This window comes from Periplaneta americana, chromosome 9 (genome assembly GCF_040183065.1).
Source record: "Periplaneta americana isolate PAMFEO1 chromosome 9, P.americana_PAMFEO1_priV1, whole genome shotgun sequence".
NCBI lineage: Eukaryota > Metazoa > Arthropoda > Insecta > Blattodea > Blattidae > Periplaneta > Periplaneta americana.
The window spans coordinates 152,824,121-152,833,448 of NC_091125.1; the positions used below are offsets into that span (position 1 = coordinate 152,824,121).

A 9,328-nucleotide genomic window follows, 5' to 3' on the forward strand; every position below is an offset into this window, starting at 1 on the left:
AATGGATTTGAGAGAGGTGGGGTATGATGATAGAGACTGGATTAATCTTGCACAGGATAGGGACCGATGGCGGGCTTATGTGAGGGCGGCAATGAACCTTCGGGTTCCTTAAAAGCCATTTGTAAGTAAGTAATAATAATAATAATACCATAAATAATAAACATTCTTATAGAAAGTAAACCTACATAAGCTATGATGAAGGATGAGTGAAACAGAGAAAAATTATCTCCAGCACCGGGATTTGAACCCGGGTTTTCAGCTCTACGTGCTGACGCTCTTATCAACTAAGCCACACCAGATTCCCATCCCGATGTCGGATTGAATCCTCTCAGTTTAAGTTCCACCTCTTGGGTTCCCTCATGCACTGCGTCATAGATGTATGATAGTGGCACAATGTCCATACATGTGCAGAGGTGCACTTGTTATGAGTGACTAAGTGGCCAGGGTCCAACAGAGTAAACGCCGTCTTAAATCACAAAGTGATTATTTTTCGCATATCATATATTATTACAATGTACCGAAGTTGTTGTTTTCTAATGCCAGGCATTTGACAATAAAGTCATTTGACCTCTTGCACTCCAATATTTTTCAAAGATATTATCGTGACCAGCCACTGAAGCACAGATTTTGAGGTGTTCCGAATCCATTTCTTGGTTTGAGTTGCACAATGGGCAGTTAGGGGACTGATATATTCCAATTCTATGCAGGTGTTTGGCCAAACAATCATGGCCTGTTGCCAATCTAAATGCAGCTACAGACGATTTTCGTGGTAAATCGTGAATTAACTGTGGATTTTGATGCAGAGAGTTCCATTTTTTCCCTTGGGATTGAGTTATCAAATTTTGTTTGTTGAAGTCTAAGTATGTAGATTTAATAAATCTCTTCACAGAGTAATACGTAGATTTAGTAACAGGTCTGTAAGTAGCAGTGCTGCCTTTCTTTGCTAAAGCATCTGCATTCTCGTTTCCCAGGATTCCACAATGGGATGGTATCCATTGGAATACAATTCTTTTATTGAATGATATTAATTGAGAGAGCATTTTAGTTATTTCTGCTGTTTGAGATGAAGGTGTGTGTTTAGAGACAATTGATAGAATAGCTGCTTTGGAGTCTGACAATATAACTGCATTCTTAAATTTATTGATGTGGCATAGAAGGTTCCTGAGACATTCACTTATTGCAATGATTTCACCATCAAAACTTGTTATTCCATATCCAAGAGATCTATAGAGTGAGAAGAGACAGCATGTAACACCTGCACCGGCACCTTGTTCTCTGGAGATCAAGGATCCGTCGGTGTATAAATGAAGCCAGTTTTGTGGAGGGTACCTAATATTAATTGTCTCTAAAGACAATTGTTTCAGTATTTCAGTGTTTACTTCTGATTTCAGTATTTCTTCTGTTAAATTTAGATTATATTCTATATTTAATAGAGTTAAAGGGTTTGGTTTAATTTGTAAGTTTTCTTTTAAATTCGGGATATTGATTTTCTGTTTTAATTCTTGAACAATGGATATGAAACTTTTTTGAGTTTTCAATCTACAGAGAGGACTGTATGAATGTTTCCGAAGTACATATATTTCTGTCGGATCCCGGCCACTTAGTCACTCATAACGAGTGCACCTCTGCACATGTGTGGACATTGTGCCACTGTCATACATCTATGACGCAGTGCATGAGGGTGGGCACTAGAGGGAACCCAAGAGGTGGAACTTAAACTGAGAGGATTCAATCTGGCATCGGGATGGGAATCCGGTGTGGCTTAGTAGATAGAGCGTCAGCATGTAGAGCTGAAAACCCAGGTTCAAATCCCGGTGCCGGAGAGAATTTTTCTCTGTTCCACTTATCCTTCATCATATGATGACGCAGAATTTCTGCACATAAATATCATATGTACTTCGATACACTGTGATAATCTACGTAAACTAGATACATCAGGCCTCACCAAAGATTTCTGTTACTGGCCGCTACTCAATTAAAGAGTAGTATTTATAGAAAGAAAACGACGTTAATAATAATAATAAAAATAATAATAATAATAATAATAGTAATTGAATTTTCTATAAAATTTAGAGCCTATAGCATAATTTTTAATATATGGCTATGTCGAAAATGAAATATATAATAGTACATTATGCAACGAGCCTATAATGATAGGAATTAAGAAGCGAGTATGGATGTTTATGAAACGAGCGCAAGCGAGTTTCATAATTTTCATACGAGCTTCTTAATTACCATTATAAGCGAGTTTCATACGACATTTTATGCTCGACCATATGTCTAACTCGAAATTATTCAGATGTATACATTTTATTTGTATCTGACAAGATCGGAAGTGACCTTGTTCTAGGTCGTGAATTGTGAGATGTGCGCAGACGCGAAAGTACTGATTTTTTTTTCCGAGGAACAATAATGTCATTGACCTTGTGTAATCCCGTTAAACTTGGTATAACCTTGATTATTGAATTCGACATTGAAAAACGAGATGACAAATTGAATTTACTTGAATATTATTTACAATTAACGCTAATTATTATAGTAACAGAACATAACCTTCTGCGACAGTATTGGATTTCCAGCCTCCGTGACTTTTTGCTAATTCTCTTTCGATTGCATATCCGAGAATAATCTATACTTGCGGTTTTATAACGGTACAAAGCTGACTTGTGATTGGCTGAACACCTGTAAGCTGAGTTATCATTGGCTGAACACCTGTAAGCTGAGTTATCATTGGCTGAAAGCACCTGCACTTTAATGAGTAGGTGTACTTTAATGACATGCATTAAAGGACTGCTACCAGGTGTATAATTACTACATTTCGGCATGGTCGAACATAAAATATTTTACGTCAGTCTTACTATATAACTAAATAAAAATAGACTACATATTCCAGAATAAGAAAGTACAAGTATATAAAATAGAAGAATCGTGTCTTATTCACAATTACTTCGAGAAGCAAGCATTTTGTTTACAACTGTGTGATAGTGCAATGAATTCTGAGGAGTAATACAAAGTGCCAAGTTCTGTGTAACAAGCATAATTACTTAAAATAAAATAATTCCTTAACCTTCTTAAAATCTACATCCAACTGGAAGATATGCTCGAAACTACTAATGCACGCAACGTACATCAGAAAATCAGCATTTCAGAAATTCACAATTTCAAGCAATCATCATGTGTTCATGGAAACTCTTATGCTTTTCTCATGTCATCCTGCACTGATGCTGGTACAAAGGGCAATGACAAATGATAATTCAGGTTTCACGTCTGAAGTGTGGGGTGTGAAATAACGGCAGTATGCTGTGAAGGGAAACCAATGTTAATAACCTCTCCAAATATGAGAATTTTAGAGCAAATTGAAAATTAACATAAATAAAAATTCCATTATTTTGGCGCGAATTAACTATAAACGAAAATAGGTTTTTCTATTTGTCGGATAATTTAACAGATTTCGGTTAATTATTTGTATCAACTCTTAAATTTCACCCAGTAATGGGAGAGAAGTTAATCAAGTCACACAGAATTAGTGTGCACTCAATGTTGGTTGCTTGACAGTTGTCAGCCCACTTTGAGGTCTGTGGATATAGAAGGAAAAATTGGATCGGTGTCTGGTAGAGTTCCCGGGTAGCTCAGTTGGGAGAGCGTTGGTACGTTTAACCAAAGGTCCCGGGTTCGATACCCGGCCCCGGAACAATTTTTCCCTCGAAATTATTCAAGTCTGTGAAACTCTCCAATCTTGCAGGTCTCTCAGCTTTATTTCCCTTACAAAGATAGGCTTGAATAAGGGGTTAGGTACAGCTTACAGCAGTAAGATTTTTGGAAATATTCAACATTTTTTTTCCTCCATTACTGTATCTTGTACAATAATGAAAATTGGTATGTGTAAAACACTGTCCTTCTGCTATATGAAAAAAAAAAAATTACATTTAAAAAATTTATATATATATATATATATATATATATCTTTTTTCAAAATACAAAATGCAGTTTACTATGCAGTGATTAAACGTTTCCCTCACAACTCATGAACTTATTACCTTTTTCGTGTTCTCTCTTTTTTATTTTATTGCTGAAACTCATGTTTACACTACCATATTCTTTGAACTACATTTCTTAATAAATAATATTTTTTTTTTTTACTTTGTGTTAGAAGAAAATATTGATATTTGACCATTTTTTAAATGAATTTATTTTTTATCAGACAATCTATCAAAGGTAGAGAAGTGATCTTGCATCATATTGTAGATATGACATGCATACATACACAAAAAATTTCATCACAGAATGTTGAATAGTTTTTTTAGTTATATGGGAAACGCTTCATCACAGTACAGTGAACTGAATTTTGAAAAAAGAAAATGTAAATAATTCTTTTTTAAATCGTAAAAGTATTTTTTTCATATAGCAGAAGGACAGTGTTTTACACATACTAATTTTCATTATTGTACAAGATACAGTAATGGAGGAAAAAAATGTTGAATATTTCCAAAATTTTACTGCTGTAATCTGTAACTAACCCCTTAACATTTCATTCCCTGCAACTCAGATCTAATAGAAAGCAGCTGACTGATCAGTGAGTTGCCCATTTGCAGCCATTAAACCACGTTGACCCTGACAATTGAGAATTAGTACAATACTGGGAAAACTGTTTAAATAAGCTTACTATAATTGCAACGTAAAATAAGGAATTTTTAATTATGACCTAACTTAGAGCTATGTTCAAACAACAGAATACTACAAAGCAGTGGTGAGAAGGCACAAATATAAGTAAAACAGCCATCACTTTCACCACACGTCTTTGTAATTTTCTGTAAATGCTACATAAGGATTTCCATGGCAACCTGTTATCACCTCTACGTTCTTCATATATTTAAGTAAACATATTATGTCACGACAGAAAAAAACTGACTACAAGCTGGAAGTTACAGACCGTGGAATTAAAACAGTTGACTAAATATCACATTATGACGACGATAACTTATAAATACGCCTCTTTTCTTGCACTCCATTGACTAAACAACTATAGTCCCGTCGCTCTAATTTCCGGCAGCCAATCGTGTTGAAGGTATTATACATTTAAACGTGTGCGTCTTGTGATTCGCCGAGGAAGACGTTATTCATTTCTTAAGGCTCGATAAATACTTAATATAATCGCCTGCCATTTTAGCTCTTTCGTAAGCGTTCGCAGAAAGCACATGAAGACGTTATTTGCCGCTCAATTATTTGCTGAATTACAGTGCATTTGATTTACTATCATAGGAGCTATGGCATGATAATGTTTAATGGTGCGGCAAATAGATCCCTCGTCTGGTAGCTCGGCAACGAAAGAACAAAAATGGCGAACGATACTACCTTACCTATACTTTATAGAGCCTTCACTTCCTAAGACGTAAGCAAAGAGGAGGAATCACGCCGGGAATAACAGCGTCGCGACTATAAAATATCGGCTTTCCAAATTCAAATGGGAAAAGATGGCTCTGGGACGAATTTATTCAGGGTACTCCCATTTCCGCTACCACAATTATCATTTCTCAGCTCACCGTCATCCACTATGATGTGTCCTAAGATCTGATAATGCAGAGAATCCCTATAATTGCGTAAAATGTTTATGCTGTTCGCGATTATTATTGTGAGCATAATTGGAATTATAAGGATGTTTGGGATTCTAAATAAAATTTTTATATTCAATTTCATTTCTGTCTTCATACTCCTTGCACTTAAATTTAACACGGCGAAATCTTCTAGTTAATTACGAGGGTTGTACTGAAAGTTATGAGCAACCCATTACTATAATTCAAATTTCAACAATGTAACAAAAACGACTGCATGACCGTAATCTACAGACTTTACACTATTGACATATTGTGACGTCATTAGCTTCTATCACGTGATCACAGACGTTTGCAAAATGGCCGACAACGATGTTTCGTTTAGATAGTGTTGCGCCATTGAATTCCTTGTTAAAGAGGAAAAAATTTGCTGCTGAAATTCAGTTCAGACTTCAGCATGCATACAGAGTTAGTGCATGGGCGCCAGCAGTGTTGGGAGATGGGTGAAACATTTCAAAGATGGGAACACGAGCATCCAAGATGAGCCTCGTAGTGGTCATCCTAGAACTGCCTCCACAGAACACAATAAGGAAAGAGTTGATGAGTTCTGGGATGCATTTTGGTTGAATTTCTTGAACCTGGACAGACCATAAATGTTGTCCGCTATATCCAGACACTTTTGAAGTTCCATCGCGCATTGCATGAGAAACGTCCTGGAAAGATCTTCCTGCAACACGATAACACACAGCCTCACACTGCTTATGTCACTGTGGAGAAAATCAGAGTATTTGGGTGGGAAACTCTTCCGCATCCTCCCTACAGTCCCGACTTGGTACCCTCCGATTATCGTTCGGCTCTGCAAAGGAACACCTGCGAGACCAATGTTATGACAAGCTGGAGGACATCTGGAAGGCAGTGCCTCAATGTCTTCGGGAAGCTGGAATGAACTTCTAACGCAAGGGAATTTTGTAACTTACGAAATGGTGGGGAGAAAAAGTGTGCAAAGAAATGGAGACTATGTTGAAAAGTGACGTAAAAGTCTATAGATTAATATGATGTACCTAGATTTATAACAATGGATTGCTCATACTTTCAGTAAGACCTTCGTATTTCATAATTGGTTCGTCATTCCACGAGATGTAGTCTCGAAACAAACAATGCAATTCAAAATAGAAACGATTCACACATAATATGACGTCAATAAGTTGTTTGAAATTGTAATGAATAACAATATGTCATTACAAAAAATTTCTGCTGTACACCAATTCATTTGGAAATTAATACCACAGTTAAGTATTTTGCAATTACACCATGTTAAATTAATTATTTCTGTCTCTATATTCCCGGCATTTATTAAACACGTGTGTACAAATAATTATTTTTCATTAAATTAAAATTAAGGTGTATATTTCGTAAGGCTTTTACATTTACTTATATATTTCCAGCCTGAGCAGAACAGGGCAGTTCTTATCGTTTGCGTGACATAGCATGCTTGAATGACGTCACTGTATTAACAAAGCGTGTGACCAGATTTTTCGAATGTCAAGCATGTATACATTTCAGGTTAAAAATCGTCAGTATAAAGAATGTTTACTACAACCAAGTTTTTCTTCTCTGAAAACATGTGAATTATTATTATCATTATGACTATTTCACTCATATCCCAGTTTCCTACTGTAGACCAAACGTGTGTAAGATCAACAATCATAGCATGATTTATTGTTAACTATCATAATTTTGTTATTACTTCCTCCTCTCTTCATACTCATGATCAGGTCGGTTGGTAATCTATTTGCAGTGAGTAATACATACATCAATATTTATTTTATACATTGTTGGCGCTAACTTTAAAATAACAGGAAAATTTGGTGGTTTCAAGTAAACACACTGATGAAAATTTCATTATTTAATAATCTGCGACGGGAAACCTCACAATACAAAAAACAACTGAAAATATGCATGGAATCATTCAGCCACGCTAACATCGCTGAAAAGCGTCGTTCATCTCAATAAGCAGAGGAATATACCTTCAACTTCGACAACTTTTACTGCAAATATAACGTAGAACAGAAGAATTCTGTCAAACATCACTTTTGAGATCTATGTATTTTTCTGTTAAATATTTTATTATATATTAAGAACTTGAAACAATTATAATAGTAATAATTGTGGCTGTAATTAGAAAAGAACGATAAATTTTCTCAATCCGACAATAATGATAGAATAATAAAATATCAGTTCTGCTGTTTCCGATAGATGTCTCATGTAGTTACCAGAATCCAGTTGCAGTGAGCAGCTATTCATAAGTACACACATTGTAAAAATATTCAAAAAGATTTAATATATAATTTTAATTACTTCATTATCATTACGACATTCTATTTCTTTCTTTTTATTCGTGAAATAGTCTTAAAAAACGTAATTCATGATTCTGAAATTCCTTAGGTAAATTAAAAATCACACGTTGTTACTATAGATAATGACAATGTTGAAATATGACAAAATGATACCAACAACAATGAAAGCAATGACAATGATAATAGTGAGATAACAATGGTGATGTTGACTGAAAACTGACGAAAAAATGGCAGGAGGAACAGGGATACCCTGAGAAAATCCGCCAACACAGCTCATGTCCATAACAAACTCTAGCTGAACCTACCAGAATATATAAACCTATATTCTCATAATGGTGAGCTGACATACTAACCATTTAGATTACAATGTGCCTTTTTTGCAATTTAAAAATGAAAACTGTTTTATTTCCACTGTCTATGAGAGCAGATACTTTCCAGCTGCTAGACAGAATTTTCTTGCACCATAATCTCACACTCTCTCACTTTACTCAGTAAATAATTCACTTTTGCTTTTAAAGTTCCACACCAACAGCACCCTAACACACTTGTCTGGAAGTGACCATTGCAAGACGAGGCTGTGCAGTGTTAATACAGTGGGAAGCTCATCCACGCACAAGGGCCACAATGAGAGTCTAAAATATCTGGCCACAAAAGAAAATACTAAGTCCAACAGCCTTTATTCAAAGCAGGTTCTTCCCCCCCCCCCCCGTTTGCCATGTGTCATAAATAAACTAGAAGTCTTAGGCCCACAATGGCTAGTATTAGGCCATGTGGCCCATTACAGTCTCAAAGAAGAATTGTCCCTCCGGCGTTTCTTAGGATGTCCCAGTTTTCAAGGCAGATGACCCACCTACAGATATTTCCGAATTACGCGAGATGATAACGTCATTTTTTGTGTCCTTACAGTAATCTTTGTTCAATAATCTTCAGAAACGTTATGAACAATGTGTGGCACGTGATGGTACACATTTTGAACACATACTGTACTAATGCAATTAAATAACATTTCAGTGTTGTTTGTTTTGCCGCATATTGTATTTCTTGTAACACATAGTGTTATACAAAATTACAAAGCTAAGTGAAATACTGGGTGTTCATTTCAAAGTGTGTCATGACGTCACTGTTGTGAGTCAGCGATTTGAAGCGAGTTTCAGCTTTTATGTCAGAGAAGTTGCCTATTAATCAAGGCGTTCAATCTGAACTTGAGAACGTGTATGGTATAACTTGAACGTCGTAGCAACAGATGGCGGTCTGTAAAGTCTGTGTGCTACCATAACCTCTTTCGAACTGAGTTTTGCGCGGGCAAGTCGTACGCAGGGTATTTGTTATCATCAGTTGCGTACGGTAACATTCCACAGTACAGATCAAATGCTCCGTGTCCATGTTGACCGTCGAAGTTAATGTCAACAAATACTATACGTA

General features: G+C 35.9%; 1 protein-coding gene across 1 annotated transcript in view; it reads right to left on the minus strand.

The window, feature by feature from the left end:
• Nucleotides 1-9,328, minus strand: part of Lrch (Leucine-rich-repeats and calponin homology domain protein) — a 328,792-nt gene that overhangs the window by 28,763 nt on the left and 290,701 nt on the right. The window lies entirely within an intron of this gene.